The following is a 14,512-nucleotide window of genomic DNA, read 5'->3' as shown; positions in this document are numbered from 1 at the left end:
GTGTTATATTTTAAGTAGAATATAATTAGATCCATTAAACCTTACAAATCTTCAAAGCTTAGGTTAATTTCAGCTAAAAAGAAGGAACCTGAATCGATTTTGCAATTAGACTCAATGTTAAGAGAAATGATTAAAAATGGAAGAACCCAAATTGTTTGATAACTTTTTCCCACCCATCAATTTCCAAGGGCTTTACTATTATTATGAACCCAAACAAAGAGAGTAGAAGAAGAGGAGGAGCGTGGGTGAGGTGGATCCTCTCCTTCTTGATACTTTACAAAAGTTGGGCATGCTCTTAACTAGAATAAGAGATTTACCAACGTTGTTGTACATGTTGTTTTTGACCATGTTTTCATTGCTACCATGCATAGGTAAAATCTATAGGCAGTTGAGATTATATTTTGTTTGTTATAAGAGGTAATTTGGGAGTATCTTGATCTAGTTAGGAAGTAGTTTGGCAGGTATGTTCCTCCTACGGATAACTATTGTGCTGCATTGTATTTTTGTTGTTTCTAGTGATAGCTCCTTCTATTAAATGCCCAAGCACACTTTGTCACCCATGGAAATATCCACTTATTTCACAATGAATGAGATGGAGACGAAGCAGTTTGGGAGGATTCTTATTGTTGTATATGAGAGGAGTTCTATGACATATATTGGAGGATGTAATGCACCATTTTATGACACCAATCATCTCCATGCCATAATAGATGATAATGTTGGGAATAATACTGAGAGGGGGGGTGAATCAGTATTATCAAATTATTTTCAATATATCTTCCAACTTTATACTTTAATTTATTCTTCAGATATTGATCATTAATTTGTATGTCAGTACCATATAATAATGAGTAAGAAAAAGAAAAACAGATAGTCACACCAAAGAACACTAGATATAAGGTGGAAACCCAATGTGGGTGAAAACCACCTATTGCAATATGTCTCTATCTTCTTTCAATTAGAAACTTCTTTTACAATGATTTTGTATTGGTGCAGTCCTTTACCAGTCCATAGGCTACAACCTGCTGAGAGCTACAACCCTCTCTCGTTTTCCAGTCTCTCCTGGAAGGGAATTGCGACCCCCTTAGCTCTTGTACTAGCTGATCTACTGGTACGTAGGTGCTGACCTACTTCTTTTCTTCCAAGGACCACTTTTCATAAGTTTTCAAATAATCATCAAGTACATGTGAATCAACCAATTTCCTTTTACAATCACCCAAAGAATCAACTAATAACTTCTCAGAATGTAGTAACCAGAAAAGCAACACCAGTAATTTAAACCGAGAACTCTGTAGCAATAGATAAAAGGTAGCCAACAAATATTTTAAGAAAAGTCTACAACTTCACCAATAGAAACCTGCGAATATCCGCAATTTTTCTGTGTCTGGACTACGCAGCTATGCACCTATATTGTCTACCCGACAACGTACCTCTGCACCTGCACCTTCTGCTGCTCTGTGTGCCTCCGCGCCTGCGCCTTCTGCTATGCTGCGGACCCTCGCAACTATGCCTTTTGCTGCGTTGTGGACCCCTGCACCTGCGCCTTCTTCTGGGTTGCGGACCCCCCACCTCCACCTTCTGCTGGGCTGCGGACCCCCGCACTCGCACCTTCTGCTGGGATGCGGACCCCCGCACCTGCACCTTTTGCTGGGTTGTGGACTCCCGCACCTGCACTGTGGATCGCCTGTAGACCTTTGAATAGAGCCAAGTTAATAGTCCTCCAATGTGCCACATATTGTCAGATCCACAGATATGATCATGCGCTAGAAAAATCACGACCTATCAATAGATCTGCCTTACAATTTATAGATTACACCTTGATTTAGATCTAGCCTTTCAACCCGATCACCAAAATTTTAGATCTTAAGATATTCAAATTTCACAAGTGACTAGCCAAATGATCTCTTTTCCTTTTTATAGGCAAGCCCTTACTCATACCTTGGAACAAAACCATCGAAAACCAATACAAGGGATCCAAAAACTAGGGTTCAATAATTTAGATCCTATACCACGGACCAAAACCATAAGATCATGTACGTCAGACTAAATACCATGGACCAAACATAAAAATTCCCACATGTGCGTGCTTCTCTGCATTGAAGTGAGTGAGCTGGGGGTCCACACCTTCTGTTTGGATAACTTGCGAACATGACCGCACTTTGTGAATGGCGTGCCTGCGGTCCCACACCTTTTGAATGGTGTACCTGTGAACCCCTTATTTTCCATCATTTTGAGAGCCTAAATAGAGATTTGCCACTTGAGTGAATTGCCATCAAGTACAACACCTGTGCCATAGCGCCAAACCTGAATCATAATGCCAACAATCTAACCCTTTGGACTTGATGGCAACCCCAAGATCCTTAAAGTCATTCTCCCCCTTCGTCATCAAGGGCAAAGGGTCATGCTCCCCCTGAGGACATGCTGAAAACTCTGCTCTGCTGAGCTGATCATGCTCCCCCTAACTGTAGGCCAGATCTGCAAAAGAAATTTTCTTCAAGAAGAACCATAATCCACCATACACCATAAATGATCTTGAGAAAAGAGATATAAGACATAGAGACAAAACATTAGCAGCAATATTCAGATCAGCGTCCATGTTCTCCTTCTGAACCTTCTCCTCCAAGATTTTCTACAATAATGCCAACAATGTATGATTAGAAGAATATATGCTCCCCCTGAACCTGTGCCAGATGGTGTTTGACCAATTCATAAACCAACGAATGTACGCGTATACCCCATATGAAACTCGTGTACAACCAACAATCTCTGAAACAGATAAGATTCAACAACAAGATGATGCATCAACTACCCCCAGCTTTTGCCTGAGGTATTCAAAGGTCTCCCTGGGCAGTGGTTTTGTGAGTATATCAACAACTTGTTCCTCAGGAGGAACATACTCCAATTTGACCTTTTGTTCCAACACTTGTTCCCAGAGAAAGTGATACTTGATTGGTATGTGCTTGGTCTTTGAATGCATGACTAGGTTCTTTGAAATGCTGATTGCACTTGTATTATCACATAAGATGGAGATAGGTGGTGTACAAGTGATTTGAAAATCCTGCAAGGTTTGCATCATCCAAAGGAGTTGAGTGCAGCAAGATGTAGCAGTCACATATTCCACTTGAGCTGTAGATAAAGCAATCGAACTCTGTTTCTTGCTGAACCAAGATACTAATCAGGAACCCATAAAGAATGCACCACCACTCGTGCTCTTCCTGTCATCTATGCTTCTGGCCCAATCTGCATTTGTATAAGCATGAATTGTGAGATCTGTATCTCTAGGATACCATAAGCCATAGTTTTGAGTTCCTTGAAGGTACTTGAAGATTCTCTTAACTTCCCGAAGATGAGCTTCCTTAGGATTTGCTTGAAATCTTCCAACTATTCCCACTGCATGCATGATTTCTGGTCAGGTACCTGTCAAATAAAGTAGATTTCCAATCATGGATCTATAGGTTGGTTGATGAACTACTACTAATTCATCATTTGCACTGAGGCTCCATCCTGTAACCATATGGGTACATACTAGTTTTGAGTCTTCCATGCCATACTTCTTCAAAATCTGCTTGAGGTACTTGGTTTGAGACAAAAGGATACCACCTTCATTCTGTTGGATTTGCAATCCAAGAAAATATGTCAGTTCTCCAAGCAAAGACATTTCGAATTCTTTCTGCATCACCAAGGCAAAGCTTTGACTCATAGCTTCTTCATTGCTACCAAAGATAATATCATCTACATACACAACAAGTATTAGCAATTTCTCATTTTCAATTTTTATATAAAGATTGCTATCTGCTGATCCTTTTGAAAAACCTTGTTGATGAAGATATTTGTCCAAACGGTAGTGCCAAGCCTTTGGAGCCTATTTAAGACCATAGAGAGCCTTCTTTAGTCTGCATACAAGATTTGTATCATTCCCAAGAATGAAACCATCTGGTTGCTCAATGTACACTTCTTCTTCTAAGTCTCCATTCATAAAGGCTGATTTTACGTCCATTTGAGATACTTTTAACTTCTGACAGCTTGAGAACGCAAGGAACATTTGGATGGCCTCAAGTCTAGCAACTGGAGAAAAAGTTTCTTCAAAGTCTATTCCTTCTTGTTGAGCATACCCTTTACAAACAAGTCTGGCCTTGTTTCTAATCACTTCCCCATTTTCATTCAACTTATTTTTGAAGATCCATTTTGTCCCTATGACATTCTTATCTTTTGGTCTGGGAACCAACTCCCAAGTTTTGTTCTTTTCGATCTGCTTAAGTTCTTCATCCATTGCCTTGACCCAGCATTCATCTTTGCATACCTCTCTTACATTTTGTGGTTCAGTGGAGGAGAGTAATGCCAAATAGCTTGAAGCTTCTACAATTGTTCTTCTTGTTTGTACACCTGCCTCCTTTTGCCCCAAAATTTGAGATTTTGGATGATTCTTTTGAATATACCAGCAAATGCAGCCTCACCCGAAAAGGTTGCGAGAGTTCCAGACTCATCTAGCATAGCACGAGCCATTTGTTGAACCGTTCTGTTCATCCTTTCCACTACTCCATTTTGCTGAGGAGTCCTAGCTGTAGAGAATTCCCTTCTTATTCCATGTTCTTCACAAAAATCGAAAAATTCATTTGAGGTAAACTCCCCACCTCTATCAAACCTGAGGCACTTAATTTTGTGATCTGATTCATTTTCAACCAAGGCTTTGAAATATTTGAATTTTTCGAAGGCTTCGTCTTTGTGCTTCATAAGTCCTATCCAAACCATCCTAGAGAAGTCGTCAATGAATAATATAAAGTATTCTTCTCCTCGAGGTGACCTTTTCCTAGATGGGCCACATACATCAGTATGGACTAGTTCAAGAGGCATGCTAGCTGATCCTTCCTTCTCAGGGAAGTTAGTTCTGGTTTTCTTACCAAACTGACATGATTTGCATATTGTATTGTCTGGAATTCTGATGTCTGGAAGACCACGAACTGCCTGGTATTTGCATGCTTTCCTTATCTGTGAAAAGCTTAGATGCCCCAACCTCTGGTGCCATAACCAATGTTCATCATTCTTGCTCAAATAGCATTGTTGTTGTCCTTCTTCAAATATGTATAAATTATTTGGAGTTCTTATGCCTTTGATCATTGTTTTTCCTGTATCAAGATCACGAACACTACATCCATTTGATCGAAATATTACCTTAGTTCCTTGATTGCACATCTGACTGACACTTAGTAGATTATGCTTCAAGCCATCAACATACAAAACATTTCCATCCTTGACTTTTTCTTTTAACTGAACAGTGCCTTTTCCTTTTATGACTGCAGAGGTGTCATTTCCAAAAGAAACTTTCTTTCCTTCTTCTAAAGCACTATATGATTGAAGTTTTTCTTTATCACCTGTCATATGCTTTGAACATCCACTGTCGATGTACCATTGATTTTCCTGTCCTTTAGCATATAAAGCTATCCCACATCTTTCTGGTTGCAGTTCCTTCATTCTCCATGTTCTGGCATTTGAGGTTTGTTCCTTCTGAGTTGTCATCTGAAACCTGCTCCTGCATTCAGAATCTTCATGACCGAAGTTATTACAAATAGAACATTCAATTTCACTTTCAAGGGCAGAAACATTGTTATAGGTCCTTTTCGTGATTCCAGTCATACTTCTTTGTTTTTGAGCTTCTCTAGTCATGATTGTCTTATAGGCAAAACATTGAGCTGCTTTGTGACCAAAGTTATTGCAAGAGAAACATTGGCCTTTGAAGAAACTCCTGCAATTATCAAATCTATCAACCAACCGATTGTAGTTTCTACTGACACCCATTCTTGAGGAAGATTTTACCTGTGGTTAGTTGAGGCTTCTGTTTGTCCTTAAGGTAGATTTCCCCCGATTTTCTTGATAGTCTTTGTTCATTCTTGAGGTAACCTGTCCCTGATTTACCTGATGATTTCTATTAGGCCTTTGCTTGCTCCTCCTTGTTCCATCAAGATAAATTTTGGATGTGGATGCTCGAGATGCTTATCCATTATATCCTATACCTATCTTGATTAGTGGAGAACGCTGCACATTGATAATTTCATCCAGAGTTTCAAATCCTTTAACAAATTTAAGCTTAAGAGATTTTGTTTTCTCAATCTCTTTTCTAAGACCAACAATTTCACATTCCAATTTTTCATGATGTTTTTCCCTTTCAGCCAGTTGACATTGCAAAGAATCAATAATCACATTTTTCTCTTCTAAACAAATTTTGAGTTTAGAAATCTCTTCATAAAGACCTTCTTCATCTATAGCATCCATGTAATCATCATCTTCAAAAGCCATTAGAAGTTTATAATTATTACGTCGTTCATCTTCGTCATTATTTGAAAGTCCATCACTATCTTCATGAGTGTAATAGCTTTTCTTATTTGCATTCTGTTTCTTGTTCCATCTAACAAGTTCCTTCCCCTTGTCAATCTTATCCTTATGAGGACATTTGGCAGCATAGTGACCGGCTCTTCCACAAGCAAAGCATTTGAAAGGTAACTTACCTCAGAATTGTCTAGCACCCCGTTGAAGGTTTTTGACAGAATTCGATTCTTCTTCTTCTTCTGACACGTGTCCTGACTCATAGTAAACTCCTTTGCCTGAATCCTTGAAGGTAGCTTCTCTCCTATCTGATGGTCCTCCTTTCCTCATTTCATAAGCAGTCAGAATTTCGTGCAGTTGTGACACGGTAAGGTTTCGTAGACTCTCTTTTTCTTCTATTGTAGAAACTTTCGATTCAAACCTAGGGGACAAAGATCTTAGAGCCTTTTCAACCATAACAGCCTCTTTTATTTCTTCACCCAAATTTTTCATACAATTATCAATCTCATCTACACAAAGGAAATAGTTAGCCACACTTTCATCATTGTGCATTCTGAGATTTTCATACTGAATTATGAGGGTTTGAAGTTTTTCTCGTTTTACTTGTTCATCTCCTTCATAGCTCAGAACAATCTTGTTCCATATTTCTTTTGCGGATTTATAATGCATAACCTTCACGAATTGTGATTGAGATAGACATCCTAATAGAGTATTGATAGCCTTTGCATTTGTTTCATATTTCTTCTTCTCAGCCGGTTTTGTAGGAGTTGCTGATGGAAAAGTGTACCCTGTATCTATGATATCCCAGAATTCTATACCAAGAGATTGAAGATAGGCAGTAACTCTTACCTTCGAATATACGAAGTTTGTCCCACCAAAAATTGGTGGCCTGATAGATGCTTCTCTCTCGTAGTTGCTCATGATGATGGATCTTCCTTCAAGCGATCAAGCTTCTTCAGAAGGACCGGCTCTAATACCAATTGTTGGGAATAATACTAAGAGGGGGGGTGAATCAGTATTATTAAAATCTTTTCAATATATCTTCCAGCTTTATACTTTAATTTATTCTTCAGATATTGATCATTAATTTGTATGTCAGTACCATATAATAATGAGTAAGAACAAGAAAAACAGATAGTCACACCAAAGAACACCAAATATAAGGTGGAAACTCAATGTGGGTGAAAACCACCTACTGTAATATGTCTCTATCTTCTTTCAATTAGAAACTTCTTTTACAATGATTTTGTACTAGTGTAGTCCTTTACCAGTACGCAAGCTGCAACCTGCTGAGAGCTACAACCCTCTCTCATTTTCTAGGTTCTTCTGGAAGGGACCTACAACCCCCTTAGCTCTTGTACTAGCTGATCTACTAGTACGTAGGTGCTGACCTACTTCTTTTCTTCCAAGGACCACTTTTCATAAATTTTCAAATAATTATCAAGTACATGTGAATCAACCAATATCCTTTTACAATCACCCAAAGAATCAACCAATAACTTCTCAGAATGGAGTAACCAGAAAGGAAATACCAGTAATCTAAACCCAGAACTCTGTAGCAATAGATAAAAGGCAGCCAACAAATATTTTAAGAAAAGTCCGCAACTTCACCAATAGAAACCTGCGAATATCCACAGTTTTTTTGTGTCTAAACTGTGCAGATCCACACCTACACTTTCTACTCGACAGCATACCTCTGCACCTGCGCCTTCTGCTGCTCTGCGTGCCTCTGCACCTGCGCCTTTTGTTGCAGTACGGACCCCTACAACTGTGCCTTCTGCTACACTGCAGAGGCCTGCACCTGCACCTTCTTCTGGGCTGCGGACCCCCGCACCTATGCCTTCTGCTGGGCTGTGGATCCCCGCACCTGCGCCCTCTGCTGGGTTGCGGACCCCTGCACCTACGCCTTCTGCTGGGCTGTGGACCCCTGCACCTGTGCTGTGGATCACCTGCAGACCTCTAAATCGAGGCAAGTTAACAGTCCTCCAATGTGCCATAGATAGTCAGATCCACAAATCTGATCATGCGCCAGAAAAATCACGACCTATCAATAAATACCCCTTACAATTTATAGATTACACCTTGATTTAGATTTAGCTTTTCTACATGATCACCCAACATTACAGATCTTAAGATATTCAAATTTCACAAGTGACTAGCCAAATGATCTCCTTTCCTTTTTATAGGCAAGCCCTTACTCAAACCATGGAACAAAACCATCGAAAACCAATACAAGGGATCCAAAAACTGGGGTTCAATAATTTAGATCCTATACCGCATACCAAAACCATAGGATCATGTACGTCGGACTAAATACCATGGACCAAACATAAAAATTCCCACGTGTGCGTGCTTCTCTGCATTGAAGTGGGTGAACTGGGGGTCTGCATCTTCTGTTCGGATAACCTGCGGACATGACCACACTTTGTGAATGGCATGCCTGTGGGCCCGCACCTTTTGAACGGTGTACCTGCGAACCCCTTATTTTCCATCATTTTGAGAGCCTGAACAGAGATTTTCCACTTGAGTGAATTTCCATCAATTACAACACTTGTGCCATAGCGCCAAACCTGAATCATAATGCCAACAGATAACGTATTCCACTCTAAAGAATTGATATGTCAGGGATGAGGAATGCAGATGTGGGATTTATAATTTCATTATGAAAAGAGGTTTGTGCGACGGAGACAAACCAATGATTTCGTGGACCTGAGTACAGAATGGTTGAATAATCACCTAAAAAAACTCAATCATTGTTTTGCAAGGTGATGATTCAATTAGAGAGTTATATTCTATTTCCTTAAAAAATAACTATCAATAGGGGGGGAAAATATGATCCATATAGGGAAGACTTGTAGGATAGTATTGTTTCTAAAATTATATCTATAGGTAAGTCAAGGAAATACTACAGAGGATTAGTGTAGGTGTAACCAAATTCTCATAATGCAAGGATTTTTTCACAGTGTGATTCGATGCTCATCAGTGACTAGGAAGTTGCAAATACTTATTTTTACATTCAGGTACAATTTGAGTTGCATTCTAAAGTCGCTAATTTCATTTATTGGTAGTCCCTCTTGTGTCCTTGTCTCTCTTAATTTCATTGTGGTAGGATTGGAATGGGTTAAAACATCAAGCATACCATTGAGTAAAATAGAAACCCACATGTTACTACATGTCATTGTTCATACTCATTATTTTGGATACAATTAGAAGTGAACAATATGATGTCTGCACAACTAAAAATCCTAGTAGGCATGATGAGTTCAGTCTTAGAATGGAAATCGAAACCAAGAATCATAAAATATCAATAAATTTGCGGCATGAAGTAAAAAACACAATAAAAGATTGTATGCCAACATTGTTTATTTAGCTCAAGGTACTACTAATATTTCATAATTTTTAGATATGGTGGATGTCATGAATATGCCCTCAAGCAATGTTATTGACTTCAAGATAAGATGTTCAGTGAAACTACTTACTTTAAATAGGCTAAATTTAGGTAATTAAAAGAAGTTTTAAAATCACTAGAAACACCACCCATGTTTATTTTAAATAGCCTAAATTTAGGTAATTAAAAAAGGTTTGAAAATCATTAGAAACACCACCACCATATCATTTTATTTCCAGTTGTACAATATAATATCGAATAAAATTATGAACACATCCATTTAAATTAACATTACATAAAATAACAAGCAAGGTTGATGCTTTTAAAAGTTATATCCATCATTAAATATAACATATGATAAGGATGGCTTCTAATTTTAAACGCTATATCCATCAACAACTATAAGATAAGAGTTAATGAGATGATAAAAAGTTTGTCTTAGTATAACATGTAAATGTCATATTACTTATAATTCATGCATATTGTATGTTATTGTGCATATGTTAATTGTATAACTTCAATTTGGGTATATTTTTACATTTAATTATCGAATATATAGAAGTTACATGAGATGAGAAAACACTTATCTTGATATAACATGAAAATGTCATATTACTTATAACTCATTCATATTGTATCTTATTGTGCATATGTTAATTGCATAACTTCAATCTGGGTAATTTTTTACATTTAAATTATTAAGTATGTAGAAGTTACATTACACTAACTTAAATCTACACACATAAAATATCAACAATATGGCAGGGGAATGAGTAAGCGTTTTCACAATGGTTTAAAATTTCTCCTTGGTTGGTGAGTAACCAATTCAATGCTATTTTTTGTGGATTATTAAGTTACTAATCGAAGATAAAAAAAATGTTAGTCTCTGACATGGTTGAAAAAGGATATTTAGAATGTTATATAGAAGCTACATTTCATGTACCTATATCTACCCTGACGTAACTATAATATTCGAACTCCATTTTTTATATAGAAGTTACATTTCATGTAGCTATAGAATTTATATTTACGTGTTTTACATAGAAGTTACATTTTACATAGCTATATCTACTCTGACATAACTATAATATTTCAACTACATTTTTTTCACACATTTCAACATTTTAAATATTTGTTTATTTTAGTGTGATTATGCAATTAAATAGTTGATATTGTTTAAAAAATATCATATTGGCAACATTTTGAATTATTAAGTGGGATCTTGGGTAGGTTTTTGTTACTACCATATATCATGTTTTAAGTAGATGGTGTTTTATAATTCACCCAAGAGACTTTAGGAGAAACCTTGAATTGCATGCTTGTTTCCCTTATACATCTAGTATTTGTAACCCTTTCCATGTGAAGAACCCAATAGTCCATGTTGAACATGAATAAAGTACCTCAAAAATTGGGGAAGATCAGTTATTTTATTTCTAGAGGGGGATAGATCGAGTGAAGGCAACAACAAATATCATAAATGGCTTTTGATGGGTTGTATTTAATGAAATCCCACTAGAATTTGCTACTATAGTAAATCAATTAATGAATTTGAATCTTGAAGGTAGTGTTGAATAGGTGTTGCAAGGTATCTCTATAACACTATCTATATACATGATTCTAATACCATGATATGGTGTCTCAATAACATTATTGTCTAGGTATGGGTGCTAGATGTAGATAGCTTTCTCATGTCCTACAAGTAAATCGTATCATTGTATTTATATGAAATCTAGGAATGTGTTCAAAGTTGGTCTCAAATAAGGAAATATGTATGTACTCTTGAATTTATCTATGTTTTAATAAGATCAAGAATAAAGTTTTCATTGCAAATAATTTGGATCTACCATGTACGTTTAATTTACTACATGAAATTCTTGATTTGTTAGATCGCATCTAGTTAGGGTTGAATTTATTTTTGTGTAATGAGATTAGCAATAAAGTTGTCATTTTCATCACTACAATCTTCCATGTAAGTTTTGTTCACTACATTAAATTATTTATTTGTTAGAGCCCAACTTAATAGCATTATGAAGAGTCCTCTTTCATGACAATATTTATGAATGCTCTATTCTTGCTCAAAGAATTACATACTAGAGAAAGGTGGAAAATAAATGATATGCAGTTGAATGATTTCGGTTTTAAAATGTGCGGAGGGTGTATAAAATTATTTTTAATTGCGTTCAAATATTTTAGAGCACCCACTAAAGTGCTTCATTTTCCTCCTAGCTAACTCCATTTCTACTATACCAATGTTTCTAGAAGACCTTCTCCAAAGTGATCTCTTAACTATCTTGGAGGTAAATTAATTACTTGATTGGAACCCACGGATTACAATTTGATTAGGAGCAAGGGATGAGAAAGCTCCATACTCTTCAATATATTCTACAAGTTAAAAGCATATCGAACAATTGCCTTTCTGTTTCATTGATATGACAATCACTCAAGCATTTGCTAGGATTTTGAGACCTTTCTCAACGATTTATTTTTTTCTTCTGAAAGTTATGTTCTCAATTAAAGAATTAAATAAAAGGTGAAAATGATGCAATAGCTGGATTTTTTTGTTTTAGTGACTAAGAATTCATTGCTAATGTGAAGGGCTTGGTATCTTATTGACCCAAGATTAGTCACATTTTACTTCCTAACATTTCTCTTAATTTCATTTTTGTTGTGTTTATATTTCTATCCTTGGAGTTGGTGATCTACTACATTTGTAATAGGAAGTATTAACTACTAATCACTCTCAAAGGTGATATTGATGGATGAATAACTTTAAATGTCCCTACTTGACACTTTACTATTACATGATAATGCAAAGAAATTATTAATCAATATTAAGGGGAAGATGATTAACGTACAATGTTTCTTGGCTTGTCTTATAATTACTGCATTTTGGCCCCCAATAAAATATTTGAGGTTACTTGTTGGTTGTCACCTGTGGAGCTTCCCTTTGGCTCAAAAAAATATGGAGGATAAATTTCCATTGCATTCGCATTGGGCATCGTCAAAGAGGAATTCATCAAAAGCAGTAGAGGACATGGGAGCAATTGATACAATGAGCGGATAACCACTAGACAAACAAGGCACCATAATTTCTTTTGTATTTAGATTCAATCGAAATTAACTAGTCATAGAAGGTACTTATTCCTTTTTTTCCGAATTTTTTCATGTATATAAAAATACTAAAAACAAAATTTTAGACTAATTATTAAAACTAATAATTATCTGATAGTCATAATTTAAAATTAAATAGTATAATGTGACTAATATTATACGACATAACTATAGGGTTTGGCTCTGAGGGGCATTGTGGCAATATATGTACACTTCTCATTGTATTAGAAAATCATCTCTCAGAGTGTGATATCCATCCAACAAAATGTATTCCCAAAGGCTGTTGTGGGATTGAAATTTTTTATTTCAGTGGACAAGTGGTGATATATCTTCTTAGGGCTTACTATTCTGCTTCCCTAAGGTTTTGACACTACTCATAGCTAGCACATTCATTCAACCAAGTGAGGCACTGATCTTGGAAAGTCAAATCATTTTGTCTCCACAATCCAATATGATGTTGGATCAATATCATGATCCAAAAAGCATAGGTCATAATAGCGAGGAACTTTTAATTTGGGCAAAATTATATCCAAACTTAAGGAACATGACTCTTTTAGAACAAGAAATAGGGATATTTTTTACACTGATCTTTTTTTTTCAATTTGTTTTCACAATTTATCTATTGCTTGATATTTTTAACATGTAACTTAGTTGGTATGATTGTGCCTAAGGCTTTTCTGAAGGTTGAATACTAAGCTCCTAAGGTGTTATTTTCTTTGGTGATATTTTATTTTCTTTGTTTATACAAGTCATCTAACCACATAGCGGCCACTATCGAATGTTGAGATATATGTTGTATAAATAGTTTATAGTATACTTTATTTTATATTCAAGTATTCATCATCTTTCATGTCTTATACTCTACATTGTATCTTCTTTCATTTCCAAGAGAGGAATTCAATATTGATGGTAAGAAGTAGCAATTGAAGAAAGAGGAGACTAGTAACACTGGAGTGACAAATGCAAAACGATAGAGAGAAGAGAATCTATCTAGGGATACCCTTAGAGCCAATATATTGCATAAGACACGCTCATAGAGACTGATGGTCAATTCTTCAGAGATGGTGAATTCACTTGCAATGCTTTGGAAACACAATGATATTTTTTTGAAATGATAAAACAATATTTCATATTTAAATTGTAGTCCAAACGATATTAAGTTGGAAATTCATATTATAATACTTGATATTTTATATAATAAAATTTATATGGTTGAAATTATTTTTATTTGCACTTGAAATTATTTAGTCTTGTAATTAACATATGTAACTTTGCGTTATCATATCAAATAAACATGCACATTGTATGGCATTTTTTTTTAAATTTAGTCACAAAATCATACTAATTAATTTATGTTGATTAATAATGAATACATAAAATCAATTTAAAACTACTAAATTATTAGTTTATATTAATTAATGATGAACATGAGAAAAATTAATATATGACTAAATTAGTTGTTTATAATGATTATAAAAGATATGAAATTAAATGAATAGAAACTACTAAATCAATCGTTTATATAATGAATATGAAAAATACCAAAAAAAGATAAAGGACTACTATAAATGATCATTTTTTTATTAAAATGATGATTGAATTTTCCATATATATGACCATTAGTAGCTAATTTACAGTATCTTATAACACGACTAAAATTTAGTCATATTTCTTTGGTCATTAATTGGTTTCAAA

This window comes from Pinus tabuliformis, chromosome 7, assembly GCF_031772625.1.
Source record: "Pinus tabuliformis cultivar Carrire ecotype Pingquan chromosome 7, CPIR1, whole genome shotgun sequence".
NCBI lineage: Eukaryota > Viridiplantae > Streptophyta > Pinopsida > Pinales > Pinaceae > Pinus > Pinus tabuliformis.
Note: the sequence above shows the minus strand (reverse complement) of the source record.